General features: G+C 37.6%; 1 protein-coding gene and 1 long non-coding RNA gene across 18 annotated transcripts in view; both read left to right on the top strand.

The window, feature by feature from the left end:
- Window positions 1–15,207, top strand: part of SLC25A21 (solute carrier family 25 member 21) — a 481,661-nt gene that overhangs the window by 107,634 nt on the left and 358,820 nt on the right. The gene's annotated exons all lie outside the window — the stretch shown is intronic.
- The window catches only part of LOC132669569 (uncharacterized), a 138,320-nt gene that overhangs the window by 97,790 nt on the left and 25,323 nt on the right, over window positions 1–15,207 (top strand). For 3 of the 16 annotated variants that reach the window (XR_013556144.2, XR_013556140.2, XR_009606183.3), the window contains one exon: window positions 13,970–14,066. The exons of the other annotated variants lie outside the window; for them this stretch is intronic. This is a non-coding gene — a long non-coding RNA (uncharacterized LOC132669569). The remainder of the gene's footprint in view (window positions 1–13,969; window positions 14,067–15,207) is intronic. 16 annotated transcript variants of the gene reach the window in all.

The following is a 15,207-nucleotide window of genomic DNA, read 5'->3' as shown; positions in this document are numbered from 1 at the left end:
GGAAATGAGTTCTTCCTTCTCCTTCCACTGAAGCGAGTGCATTTACCCATCGTATTTCCTATTTGTTGTTCCCGGAACCAGCCATGCTATTCCAAGCCTGCACATCATCACATATTCCTGCTGCCCCATCATCATCAGGTAGTCTTTTATAGTAGATATTTTGAGATTAAGAATTGAGATTAAAATGTTTTTTCAAAAAGCTATTTTAAAGAATAATTACAGAGGGCCTTGATTCATAGAATGAGAATAAAGAGGTGCATGATAAAGTGCCTTTCCTCATGAAGCTTACATGCTACTGGAGGTATATTAAAAAGGTAAACACACACAAAAAAGTGATTCAGATAGTGCTAAATTCAATGAAAAAAAGATGAAATAGGGAAATTTACAGATAGTAACTGGGTTTAGGGGACAGTTATTTTAGATGGAGAAGCCTAACAGGTAGATATTCTGTGCTATTGTCTGAAATAAGATCAATATTCTTAACATACCTGGTACCTAAGTAGCAGACCTGATTTTTGTTTGGAAAACTAAGCTTCTGATTAGCCTTATGCCCAGAGGCTGGGCTGCTCAAACTTCTTACTGGTAGAAGTTGCAGGTTAATATTTTTGTGGGAAGCTACCTTGGATCTGGGGACTACTTGATTACCACTTCAGGTTTGCAGTTTTGAGTACTAGCAAGGAAGAAGTGACTTCGGCTTGGAAAATGTGGAGGACGAGCCAGATTTGCCATCTACTTCTACCTAAATGAATTAATTCTGATAAAGCTGCCTGCTTGTGCTTCCGAGACTCAGGACAACCATTAGAATATATGGTACTGTTTTGCTCTCTTAGAAAAAGGTGCCTCTCAAGGGTGATAAATCAGAAGATTCCAAGGCACTTCTGCACTTAGCAGAAGGAAAGCTGGCTTTCAGCTGCCACTTGCTTTCTTTGTTATGAATCTTTGTGCAGCTCAACTCTGTGTTACATCCTCAGTTAATTACATGGAGCTACTTACCATATACCTGAGTATACATTAAAGATGCTTAATTTACTAGGAGAAGCAGTGTTTCTAGAGGATATTATTTTTGAAAAACTTTATTTAAGGTGCACTTTGTTTTTCTACCGTTCTTATGTATTTTTGCACTAATATTATAAATGATTTTGAATACGCTTCACACTACAGGCAAAGTAATCCTGCCTAATAGCTCTTGGACTATTTATTTCGTATGGCAGCCAATCCATGTTTCTGTTATACAGTTATAAAAATTATATTAATGTAATGTTTTAAGCTTTATGAAAAGAATTATATCATATAGTATGTTTTACACAGATGTAATTAGATCATAGATTTAATTAGAGCAAAGTCAATCTACTGTAATCAATCTAGATGTATTACAATCTAGAGCTGTGCTGTCCAATATAGTAGCCACTAGCCACCTGTGGTTATTGAGCTGTTGCTCATGCAAATTGAGCTGTGCTGTAAGAGTAAAATAAACAGGATTTTAAAGACTTTATACAAAAAAAGAATGTAAAATATCTCCTTAATAATTTTCACTTATGAAATGATAGTATTTTGGATATATTGTATTAAATGTGATGTTATTAAAATGCATTTCCATGCTTTTTTTTTATTATTATGGCTACTAGAAAATTACAAATGACATATATGACTCACGGTTGTAATTCATTATATATCTATTGCAGAACATTGGTCTGAAGTGTGTACCTTTTAATTATTATTTTAATAATTCTTGGATCCTCTGTGAACTGTGATGGCTCTCAATCTTTTCTCATTTGTGATTTTTTTTTTTTTCCCTTGGCAAGATTTACTGACTTGATTTATTCAGTTACTTTGTGTTGAAACACTCTGACACCTGGCAGGTTATGGTAATAGTTCTTAATCATGGTTGCTTTATAATCTTGTATGGAGATCAAAAATGAACAAAGATTGGGGTGTCTGGGTGGCTCAGTTGGTTAAGCGGCCGACTTCAGCTCAGGTCATGATCTCACAATCTGTGGGTTTGAGCCCTGCATTGGGCTCTATGCTGACAGCTCAGAGCCTGGAGCCTGCTTCGGATTCTGTGTCTCCCTCTCTCTCTTGCCCTCCCCTGCTTGCTCTCTGTGTGTCTCTCTCTCAAAAATAATAAACATTAAAAAAAATAAAATAAATAAACAAAGATTATCTTAAACCACCCCTGCAATTTCTGATTCACAAGGTTTTCAGGTGGGTAAGAGGAGGAGTGGTCCAATTCTTTCTTTCTTTCTTTCTTTCTTTCTTTCTTTCTTTCTTCCTTCCTTCCTTCCTTCCTCCCTCCTTCCCTCCCTCCCTCCCTCCCTCCATTCCTTCCTTCCTTCCCTCCCTCCCTCGCTTCTTTCTTTCTTTCTTTCTTTCTTTCTTTCTTTCTTTCTTTCTTTCTTTCTTTCAGCTTAGGTCAGTACCTTTGCATTTACTAATACCAGAGTGAAGTTTTGGATCTTTCTGTGAAGATTTATAATTAGGTAACTGTCAGCTGTCAGATATCATAGGCAGGTAACCAATGACATCTCTATGGTGACAGACAAGCTTTGCATTTTTGAGTCTGTTGAATAATGTAGATCTTTTTAGGTGGTTCCATCTTCTCATTGGAATGTAGAGGTACACTTTTTACTGCAAAAGCAGGAGGTAAAGAAATTTAGTACTGCCTCATCCCCTCCCCAGATCCCGTAGCTTTCCTTAGGTAATAACTTGATTGAGACACATGACCCAGTGTATGATGACAGTAGTTTCCTACCTATGTGTTATTAGAAAGTGGTGGCTAACGTATGAAAAATGACACGGCCACTGGGAGAAATATGTATTTGTATGGACTGCGTTAATCTTGCAAAATCTAAATGTGTTACTGTTTCTCATGAGTTCTCAGGAGACAGCATTTTTCCTGAAGGTTTTCCTTGGCTTCCTTTCAGATATTATGTTGAGGGAGGAATGGAAGTAGTGGTCATTTTTCAAAAGAGCCTAAATAGATACACAAACATTGTAAACAATGGAAGAACTTTGCGGATGGACATGGAAAAAAGTTTTTAATGAGTAATTTTCTGTCTAAAATATAAAAAGAGTCCTCATTCTTTGGGCAATTATAGTGAGTTCACATTAATTTTAAAATTTGCTTTTTTTTTTCTTCCTAAAAATATGGCCAAACCTAACACACGCACACACACACACACACACACACACACACATACACACACATAATACCTTGGAAATGATGTGAAATCCAACACCTACAATTCTGTGCTATTAATACAGTTTTACTCTTTTCTCTAATAAGCCTGATAAAGATAACTTGAAACCTGGCATTGAATGGGTGATGGTACGTTGAAAACCGTATCTACTTTGCATGAAATTCAAGAAAGGTTTTGCTTTCTGTCACCACATATGGATATTGATAAAGCACTTTTGTTTTCTAAGAGAAAAACAAATCAAAAGCACAAAATTGCTTTTGATTTTTAATCAGTGGTAACTTCTTTACTGCCCCATTTCAAAGCTCCGCTGGTACTGATTTAATAGTTCTTGTTATGTTACATATTTTCTGTTTTTCTGGAATGATTGAACTGTTTGATAAATAATTACTTAGCAGTCATTCGTTTTTGCATTACCATCTGGGATTAGTGAGACCAGAGCCTCCTGCTTTGCCTCTTAGCAAAGTTCTAGCAATGGACCATAGTCTGCTCTTTGCTAACATTGCCACTTTAGGTCATGTTTTTCTTATTGCTCCCGTCCTTCTGACTTTGTTCTGGTTTCACAGAAGTTGATTAGTATCAGTTATCCTGAGTTAGGGCACAAAATGTACACTTCAAAACATGCCTCAGTTGCCTGAATTAAGTGTCTTATTTGCATGTTTCAAGGGTCTGGACTTGACAGCCAGGCTTCATTTCCTCTAGCCTGCAGTGTACTCATCTCACGTGAATTGATTTCAAGATTGGTTTAGAGTTAATACAATCCCACCAGTGTGCATTTCTTTAGTCTCAATGCCTTTCCAAATCCTTTGACTCATTCTGACTTTTAGAAGTTATTGAAGTCTTGGAAGGAAGACTCTGGTTAAATTATTTCATAGTTCCTGTACGAGAGATTTCTTTGTGATTAGTGCAACTCAGTAGTTGCTTAGAGGCTTTTGAACTGTAATGTCTTAAAACAAACTATAATAAGGCCAAATGTTCCGGATACCCCTGTCCTCTTTGGCTCCTATTTAAGACAGACCCAGGGAATATTCGGGGGAATAGGAACCAGGGGTGTTGCAGGGGGCAGAAGTAGTTCAACATTTGCAGCTGCCTTCAACAGGCCAATACACTTTCAGTTGTTTTCTTGTTTCTGCTGGGATGTGAGAATCCCCTATCCTGTACAATCTGATGATAGAACTTCTAATTAGTGGGATGGGGGTAAGAGGAGTAAATGCAGATAATAATTACGAATATGTAGAGACTTTAAGAAATCAAAATAATATCTACTTCCTGGAAACTTGATCAGAGAATGCCCTGCAACAGGTTTTACTTTACAAGCTGTTTGCACTTTGATATCAATTTCAAAGTATCTCTAACAGATATTTCAGGATTTGCCATTATTATTAAAACGATTGTATGGAGGAATATCTAACAAGGTTTTCAAATCCTTTTCTGTTCCAAATGCATGCATATTGAGAGAGAGTCCAGTTCAGTTAAAAATGCCATTTTGAAGCTATTTTACCCTCCTCTTTCTCTAACTACCAGCATCCTGCAAAGCAATCACATCCCTCTTTGGAGTAAAAGGTGGATAGGGCCAGTATATGCCCTAGTCTCTATGATTGAGGAAGAACAAACCTGGTTAATGTGACTAGACAGGCAATTATGCTCTAGCCTTCCTGGTCATAGCACCAGATCTGGGAAAAACGGACAGCTTCTCTTGAGAGGTAGTATAGCATGATGAGGAGCAAGGACTCTGGAGCCAGTCTGCTTTGTTAGAGCTCTGCTACCTACTAGCTGTGACTTTTTTTGCAAATTACTCAACATTATCAAAATATTTTTGCTGCCTCTTTTGCAAAATGAGGATTATAATATACCTAACTAACAGGGTTGTTGTGGGGATTAAACAAGTTAATTTGTGTAAAGAGCTTGGAACAGGTCCTGGCACAAAATAATCCCTCGAAAAGGTAATAATTATTGTTGTTTTTAGATATTGAAATGAGAAGCATTGGTAATTAAGTATCAGCATAGCCATCTTTAACATACTTCCAAGTACTAGTGGACAGTGTAATCCCTATAACTCCTCCATCATCCAGAGGGGGAAGATCATTTCACAGATCTAGAAGGGAGGAATTGTGACTCTTTGAAAACTCCGAGTGAGTCAATCACAGAGCCAGATAGAGAACCCAGGTTTCCTAATTCCCAGTCAGGTGCTGGACCATGATCAGGATGAATGATGTTGAACAATGGCTTTGCTGTTCAGAGTCTGACCTTCCAGGTCCAAATGGAGACTCCAAAACAAACAAACACGAGTTCTTGTTTTTGTTACCCTGGGGTGGAAACTGCTTGAGACTTTGGGGAATTAAATTCATTACTTTGAGTCTCTGAATGTCTTGGGGTTTCTTCAAACTGAGTTCCTGTCATTATTTTGTGGTTCTCGATGAAACCTACTCTTTTCGCTTTCCAATTCTGAAATATTAGTGAAGTTTTTCCCGGCAGTTTGTCTTTTCATTCAACTGTACGTGTTCTCACAGGCTCCCTTAAATGATGAAAAGTAATCATTAAAAAAATAATTACAATAATATTACAGAACCCATTAATTCTATGACGATTCCCAGAGATCTCTCCTTCATAACTGTAGTAATTTTAAATGCACCTATGTTACACCACGTACGTTCATGTTCCCTAGGAAGTCCCAGTATAGAGATTTGATTATTTAGTTTCTCTTCTTTAGATAACTGCATACACAGAAATGTTTGTGAATTTTAGAACCATGTAACTTCAGATTTGAAAGGGGTCTTTGGAGGTCTCACACACAAGTGGTTTTTAAGCTGTGCTCCACTGAATTCTTGGCACTTTAGAATCAGCATGTTCTGGGGCAAAGGGAGTAGGGAACAAGAGTGTCTCCCTTTTTTATTTCCCCAAACATTTAAAAATATTTTATATATTGGTCATCTCCATAATATTTACTTTAAAGAAATAAAAGTTTTTTCAGTTAGAATAATGTTTGGGAAATGTTGATCTAGACCAGTTTTCTCATTTTGCCCAGTAGACAACAAATGGTAAGTAAACACCTTAATCTTTAGATTTTGGGATTTTGCCACAAATTAAAAAACCAGAAAAGTTAGAGATCATGTCTTAGTTTAAGTCAAGACAGGTTTACGAGAACATAAATATTCATTCATATTCATAATCGTAATCATTCAGTATTCATTATGCAGTTTTATGTTTTACCTTTCTTTCTTTACAAGTCTGAAGTCTTTCTAGGTTTTTAGTGCTTCATGACTGTACCCTACTTTAAGAAAGCCCAATATTGTACATAGGCACTCAAGTTTCTAAAACTAAGAACGATGATTAGTCACTTTATACAAAACCAGTGTTCCTATAAATGATGAGGCATAGGTTCCAATGGGATTTCTAAAATCTGCTTACTTGTAATCTTTAATAATCTCCTTTATGTTATCTGTCAAAGTATGTATGCCTGTATTGAAATTTCTGTGAATAGGTAAGTGTATCTTTAGTTTAAACATTTATTTATTTTTGAGACAGAGAGAGACAGAGCATGAACAGGGGAGGGGCAGAGAGAGAGGCAGACACAGAATCTGAAACAGGCTCCAGGCTCTGAGCTGTCAGCACAGAGCCAGACGCGGGGCTCGAACTCACGGACTGTGAGATCATGACCTGAGCCGATGTCGGACGCTTAACCGACCAAGCCACCCAGGCGCCCCTCTTTAGTTTAAAATAATAACCTACTATTGGTTTTCCAAAAGAAACATACTTAAATTTGCATTTAAATAAGAAAGCAAACATTTTCTATTTTTGTTTTCATTTTTTTTTAAATATTGGGAAACTACAATTACAAGGTTATAAAAAAGAAAAGCCAAACACTCTATTAAATTTTTTTAATGTTTATTTTTAATTTTTACTTTTTTTGGGGGGGGGGGAAGAGGATGAGCGGGGGAGGGGCAGAGAGAGGGCAAGACACAGAATCTGAAGTAGGTTCCAGGCTCTGAGCTGTCAGCACAGAGCCCAAAGCGGGGCTCGAACCCACAGACTGTGGGATCATGACCTGAGCCAAAGTCGGACGCTTAACCGACTGAGCCACCTAGGTGCCCTGAAAAGCCAAACACTTTGTTTAAAATATAATTAATAATAAAATGAGAAATATTGCCTTTAACCCTTGGCTGATGTTTCTTTATATATTTTTATTCACACTTCTATCTACCAAGTGTCTGCTATGTGCTATACTTTGTTTTTAGCGCTGGTGATGTAATGGAAAGCAAGGCATGGTTCCTGTCCTCAAAAAGCTTGTATTGTGGAAAAGGAGACAGGCAAATGAATAAGCAATTACGATAAAGGGTGATAAGTACTGTAGTCTGGGTGTAAGAACAGGGAATTTTCAGAACACATAGGAGGGGCAATGTGTTTTCTATGTAAGGGGTAGAAACTAGCCAGGGAAAACTTCCTGGAAACGAGACCTCAAAGGCAAGTACCAAAGGCAGTTGGGAAGGAGTTTAAGAGGATCAAAAATTCATGTTAGGTAGAACAAATGACAGTGAGGGGTGAGGGGGGCACACAGGGAATTGCAGGTAACTCTGAATGATTGGCGCTCATACTGGAATGTAGGGGGAGTGGAAAGAGGTTTATCTTGAAGTGTCTCTTACGCCATGCTAAAGAGTTAGGCCTTATCCTGGAAAATTCTTTAAGAATTTAGGCAGAAAAGATTTACTTCGATTTGTGGTTTTACAGGATCATTGGCCAGGATATGGAGAATGAATTAGGGGAAGGTACAACTGGATAGTTGCATAAGGTGAGAGGGGTGTGGAGTTGGTCTGAACCAAGGTGAAGAGTAGAGAGGGAGAGAAGTGGATGTGTTTAAGTAATATTAAGAAGGAGGAAACAACCAGACTTAAGTTGTATTTATGGTTAAAAGTGGGGAGGGTTGGAGAATGTCTGCAGTGTCCTAACTTCGTCTGTGGGTGGCTAGTTCATCAGTTTCCTGGAATAAGGAATTAGAAAGGGAGCAGGATTTGAAAGATGGAGTGATGCCATCAGCCCTGAATGTATTGGATTTGGATTTCCATTGGTTAAGCAAGTGGAGATGTCTTGTAAGAAGTGTAATATATGAGTCTGGAGTGCTGGCAAAGTATCGGATCTGGTGGTACAGAGTTGGTATTCTCTGGCATGTTAGGAGGAAATTGAATCTGTAAAGGGAAACAAAAGGGACGAGTAGCCTGGTTCTGTGGACCCATTGTTATAGAAGACAAATTCACACATGCCTTGGTTTGGAAACTTCTCAAGCCTATGGGAAAAACTTTTATAAATTTTTTTTTTTTAAGTTCACTGAAGAAATTAGTATGTTAATGAATCTTGTCGTGTAAATAATGCTATTAACATAACAATTAAGGGGCACCTGGGTGGCTCAATCCGTTAAGCGTCCCACTTAAGCTCAGATGGTTTGTGGTTTGTGAGTTGGAGCCCCGCATTGTGTGCTGTGCTGACAGCTCGGAGCCTGGAGCCTGCTTCAGATTCTGTGTCTCCCTTTCTCTCTGCCCCTCCCCCTGCTCACAATCTGTGTCTCTCTCTCTCTCAAAAATAAGCAAACATTAAAAAAAATTAAAAATAAAATAAAATAACAATTAATATGCCCCTAATTTATCTTTTTAAGAAAAATTTTAGAAATTCAATTTTCTTAAATTATATCTAAACATTATTTCTGTAAGGAGTTAGAAAATGTACCTGGAATCCAAGCTACATTGTTGTGTTCTATTTTAAAAAAGAAACTTCAAAAAAAATGAGAGTCTAAGAAATTCCTTTAAAGACATCTTTGGGAAATGGTAAAATTAAGTTTGTTTTTATTTCATTTGTAAGGTTCTCTACCTAGAAGAAATTGGAGGGCATTTTGGAAGCAAGCTTTATGATATCAAGCGTAAGAATTTTTTTCCCTCAACATAACTTAATATTTTTGCTGTTCTTGGAAATCGGAACAGACAGTTTGCTATGTCCCAAACTCAGCTTCCAGCTAGCCATGTGGCAGCTGAAACAAAAAATTTCACGTTCTGCACTCTATTTGCTCGCCAGCTTTAAAAACATATCAACAAACTGTGAGTATCAAATTCACATGTCTGTTTTTCTATGGCAAGTAAAGGTTACCCTTTAATGTATTAAGGGGGAGAGATCACGGAGGAAAAAAGTTACAAGGGAAGCACTTTCCCTAGCAGAAATTGCATAAATCACAGCTTCTCTGCTTGATGTGGTGAGAAAAATGAGGATTGATTCACTGAAGTTTTCCTGACCTCCTTACACTCATTTACCTCTAGTTAATCTAGTTTAAAGATAGAATAATATTTACAATCTGTAGATTTAATTTGGATTAGGAAGGCTTTCCTCGTTTTGGTGGGGGTATTATTGAGAGAATTGAGATTCTTAGTCACATAAGCAAAAATGTATCCAAGTTGTCACCTGCTAAATTCTGCATGATGTTAAAAAGCCCACAAAACTGATGTTCAGTGTGTTGTCTTAATTTTTATTTCGTTGTATATTTAAACCCACTGCTGGACTTGACTGTCATGGGTTCTGCTAAAGTTTTATTACTGAATTTGAAACTGGAAGCACTTTTCTCTTTTATATATTTAGTTTAATTTCAGAAAATTCTGTAACTAGCAATTGCTGCTCCCACTTGACAGAAATAGATCAGATCTGTGTGGTGGTGATAACTCACGTCCTAACACTCACAAACTGATTATTTTAGCATTTTATTTTATCTTATTTTATTTTTTAAAAAATTTTTTACTGTTTATTTTTGAGAGAGAGACACACAGAATGTGAACAGGGAGCGGCAGAGAGAGAGACACAGACTCCAAAGCGGGTTCCAGGCTCTGAGCTGTCAGCACAGAGCCCAACACGGAGTTCGAAACCCCTGGACCGAACCGTGAAATCATGACCTGAGCCTGATGTTGGACGCTTAACCGACTGGGCCACCCGGGCACCCCTATTTTAGTATTTTAGACACATGGATTGGTTTCTTAGGAATAGCTAGTTATAGACCTGGACTGACCATATTTTCAATTTGCAAATATTAAAATAATGAATAAATTTTGAACCCCTTCTTGGCCAGAGATACTGAGTTACTGAAAAGTTTAAAGCAAAGGCCCTTCCTTCAGGAATTTACAAACTAATTAAGAAGCAAAAATAAATATGTAAGATCCATGAACTAAAATTTCCCCACAAAGGCAGTGTTTCCAAGAGCTGCTTTTTAAGCCTTTTGCTCTTTTTTTTTTTTCATTCTCTATCCTTTTCCTCCCTCAGACCTGTAAATATAAGAAAAAGTACATTTCCATCTCTGAACTTCTGCATAATCTAACCCATGTTTATATCCATCTAAGTTCTGGACTTTTCCCTTTGAATGTCCCACACAACCTTGAACTCAAAATATTAGAATGAATTTATCTTTCCCAGCTCTACTTTCACTTCCTGATCCATTGTCTATTTACCTAGTTGCTTAAGCCTTAAATATGGGAAACTACTTGACTCTCTGCATATATTCAATTAGTCAGTGAGTACTTAGAATTCTATTTCCTCTGTCTCTATCACTTTCCTTCTGGTCTGTCCACTTCCCCCAGTCTCTATATCTACCATCTGAGCCTAAGTCGTTATCCCCCTTCCTTTGGGTTACTTTGCTCACCTTTTAATTGGTCTTCCTATCTCTGGTCATCTTTCAATTCATTCTGCACAGTCAAAAGTAAATTTAATCATGTCATTCAATTGCTGTTCAAGTGCCTTTAATAAGTCTCAAGATATAATTTAAGCTTCTTGCCTAGCATAAAAGGTCCTTCTCACTAGCTTCACCGGCCCCCACCATGCCAGGCATATACAATTACTCATAGTTCTTTGACCTCATCATGTAACAAACTATTGTACATCCACCAAAATCCACCTCAAGCACTAGTTCCTCCAAGAGGTTTTGTTGAACTTTGCTCCTTGTCTGATTTGCGTGGCCTTTGCTGGGGTTTCAAAAACCTATCAGACTTTACTGTAATCTTTAAGTTACCTATCTATCTTTATAAAGACACCTTAGATTAGATAGATTAGATCATTGAGGGCTGGGACCTAGCCTTTAGTGTTTGTATATTACAGTGTCTAGAATAGTACCTGACACAAGGAAGAGGCCCAATAAGTCTTTCTCAGATAGGCACTGGATCTATACACTGGAATACTACTCAGCCAAAAAAAAAACCAAACATACTAATGATACATTCAACAACGTGAATAAATCTCCAAATAATTATGCGAGTAAAAGAAACCAGACCAAAAAAAAAAAGCACATACTAAATGACTCCACTTATGTAAACTTTTAAAAAATGCAAATTGATCTATCATGACAGAAAGCAGATTAGTGATTGCCTAGGGAAAGGCAGAAATGGGAGAGAAGGATAACTAGGGGGGACGAAGACACTTCTGGGGTTGATGACTATGTTCATTAGTACCTTGAATTGTGCTGATGGTTTCACTGGTGTATACAAATGTCAAAAGTTATCAAGTTGTACATTTTTAAATATACAGTTTATTGCATGTCCATTATACCTTAGTTAAAAATAGTGCCAATAAGGAGGAATGAATGCATCACTGAATGCCTTTAAACTATACTGGGACATGCTGTTGGAGACTCAGGCAAAGAGGCAAGATCATATCTACTAATAACCATGTGCTTTGATGGTGGCATTTCACAGGGTTCTTGGGCTGATGGTTCCCATCCCCTACCTTACCATCACTGTACCTCCCTGATGACTACTTAGCAACTATCCCCTGCTTCTAAGGCAGTGTCAGATTCAACTGTTTGGGGTATTGGAAATAACTAAAACTTTGGATCATGGGATTATGGATTATATTCTAGAAGAAGCAAGGAGGGGCTTAAGGAAGGGCATACCCCTTGTCCCCGTGGTGGTGGAAGAGGTAAGGGAGGTGTATGAATGACATTAATGCTAGGAGACCCAGACCACTTTGGGGGCACAGGACCCCTGGCATCTGTGAATCTTGAGACAGGGGAATCTTTGTATTAAGGAAAATGGGAAGGCAGATATTCTACTAGTCTCTAAGAAAAGTTCCCCAAACAATTAAATCAAGTTCACGCTATAGTCTGTAAGACCAGAATTAAATGCAACGCAATTTTAGGGCCAAGGAAACTATTCTATACCCTCCCCTCCTGCAACATTCTTCTCACTTTCTGAATATTCTCTAAAATCTTCTCTGAGGACATTCTTTTATTTCATAATAGGAAATAAGACTAGTAAAATTCTCAAAAGAGTGAATACATTTGTAATAATTAAGTTCAGTTAAAGGATAAATGACATTACATGTTGCTGTTTTCATGTGGAGATGTTAAAAATTAAGAAGACACATAATATCGGTTTGAGAAAGGAGAGTTCTCTCACATACACTGAATGCTGTGAAGACACTTTTCAGATGTTATAATTTTGCCAGTTTTATTATTATTTATTTTTTTGTACTGAAAGATAGAGGGTGGATACCCTATGTCATGTCAGAAATCTTGAGTTCAGTGGATGGGCCTAATATACTTAGATAACAAAAGACAGGGAATGGTTATTGTGGTATGCTTAGCTATCACAGACCACAGAGCATGACAGCCAAAAAAAGCAATCTCAGACTTCAGTTAGGTAGCCATATTTCTTGATTTTTCTCCATGTAATGTAGTGAACACTGAACTGACAACTCTAGAAAAGCACAAAAAGTAATTGATTATAAGACCATTCCATACTCACAAGGAGCTTTAAGCTTAAATAAAGACAAGGAGATATATGCAAATGAAATAAGAAGAGAACAGATGCAAAAGAATCATAGGAAAAATATAAACATCTGCAAAATGTAGAAACATCTTCCTAAGTGATTTCTCCTGTCAGTGTGCAAACAGGATTGTTGAAGTGATTTGGTTGAGCAGAGCCATATGGGGTTAGTTTGGGAGATGATTCCTGGCAGCATTCTGAAGGAGGAGGGACAAGATTTGACATATATGATCTGTGAAGACTTTTGGGCTGGGGGAATGTAGTTAGGAGCAAGAGACTCTAAAATTCTCTTGAAATGTGAAATATGACAAGAATCAGATACTGCTGAAATGTAAGCTAGAAATGTGTCAGGAGGATAGGATCAGAACACAAGCAAGAAAAAAAAAAGGGAAAGAAATCATCAAAATCACCACTGGAGTCTGGTGAAAAAAAATTATTAAGTAATAGGCCAAAGAAAAAGATGAATACAAGCATGAAAAAAGGGAGGAAAAAAAAAAAGAGATGGAACTCTAGTCTTAGTTAATAAGTTATTAAGCAATGGCTGCTTTCATAAGGAAGCAATGCTGGTGATTTTAGGCTTTCCTTATGTAGAGGATTCAGGTAAAACTCAGAATCAAGTTAACTGATCATTAGTAGAAGATCATGGTGATGGTTCATTGTAAGAATAACCAGAATTCAGAAATCCTGTCAAAAAAGGGGACCAAGAAGGGAATGTGTGCCAGGCTAATGAGCAAAATGACTCATCTGTTAGTAAAATACTTGAAATTTTTAAGTTAATTTTGTTTCACCAAGAACTCTGAAGCAAAGTTCCCCACAGCCCCCCATTCAACACTCAGCTCCCTGCCCCATTTCATCCTCTTCCCAACCCACTGCCTTCCCTTCTGCTTTGAGATTGTCTTTGGCTTCCAATCTGTTATGATGCATGTACCAGGGCACATTGTAAAATAATTTGATGTTCATTTATGGAGAGAGAAAACATTTTCTAAATCTTCTTTCCAGGCCACCTGTAAACCAGTGACAGGGCTAGCTAAGTAAACAGGAAAGCCAGCATCCTCTGCTTCAGAAACCAAACACTCACACAAGGACTGATTCTCTGGTAGGTGGGTCAGTCATGTCTGAACATCTGCTTTTCTTAGCCTTTTCTCTCCTTTCCCCTCCCTTGATGTATAAAGTCCTTTCTTTATTCATGTGAGAAAATGTCCCCTTTATTAATAATGGAATTGCAGCAGATTTGGATGACTTGAGCTTTAAAATTTTGTAAAGTATGGGGAAGGGGTAGAAATAGAAACCAACTAGTTTCATTGATTAAAGGTCATGCCAAAGAATAAAGAGATCGATATTTTGGAAACTTTTTTAAACTAAGAAAATATTTTTTTTAATTTTTTTAATGTTTATTTTTGAGAGAGAGAGAGAGAGAGAGAGAGAGAGAGAGTGGGGGAGGGGCAGAGAGAGAAGGAGACACAGAATCTGAAGCAGACTCCAGGCTCTGAGCTGTCAGCACAGAGCCCAATGCGGGGCTCAAACCCAAGAACCGTGAGATCATGACCTGAGCCGAAGTCGGACACTTAACCGACTGAGCCACCCAGGCGCCCAAAGAAAATATTTTTTAAAAGAAAAAACTATAAGAAAATATTTCATCTTGTTGGTAACTGTTGGATATGTATGATAAAGGAGTTAACAGAGCAGGTGTATTTTAAAACTACCTGCAGCAATCAGAAAGGAAGGTGGAAATCCACAAATTGCATGGGAAGAGTTGACTTGAATCTCTGCCTTTCACTCCCTATTCCTGATCTGCAGTTACTTTTTGATTATAGCACAGCCTTGGCAGAAGAATCCAACTTGCTAAAAGTGTTCAAAAAAAAAAATCTCTGGCATTTCCTGTTGGTTGGAAGCTGTTTGGCTTTCTGCATTACTATTTAGTGTTATCATTGGCCAAGTACCTTTGCTGGGTAGGAAAATACTGGTGCAAATTTTACTGGCGAGGTGGGAGTAAAAGCCATAAAAATTCTCAATTTCCCTTTTAAAAACTTAACTCATTTGTCCAAGAGGAATGAATACAGAAGGACAAGAGATTTTAAACTTCCCGTACATCTGGGTACAGCAGTGTATTTTGACTCCAAGCACAATAAAACAACCTTACTTGCTGGTGGTATATGACATAATGACCCAAATATGTTTTTAAAAAATCATTTATTGCTGTACATAAACAGCGAAGTTAGCGCAAGGGATGATAAAAT

The sequence above is a fragment of the Panthera onca genome, chromosome B3 (assembly GCF_046562875.1).
Source record: "Panthera onca isolate mPanOnc1 chromosome B3, mPanOnc1 haplotype 2, whole genome shotgun sequence".
Taxonomy (NCBI): Eukaryota; Metazoa; Chordata; class Mammalia; order Carnivora; family Felidae; genus Panthera; species Panthera onca.
This window is presented reverse-complemented; position numbering and strand designations above follow the sequence as displayed.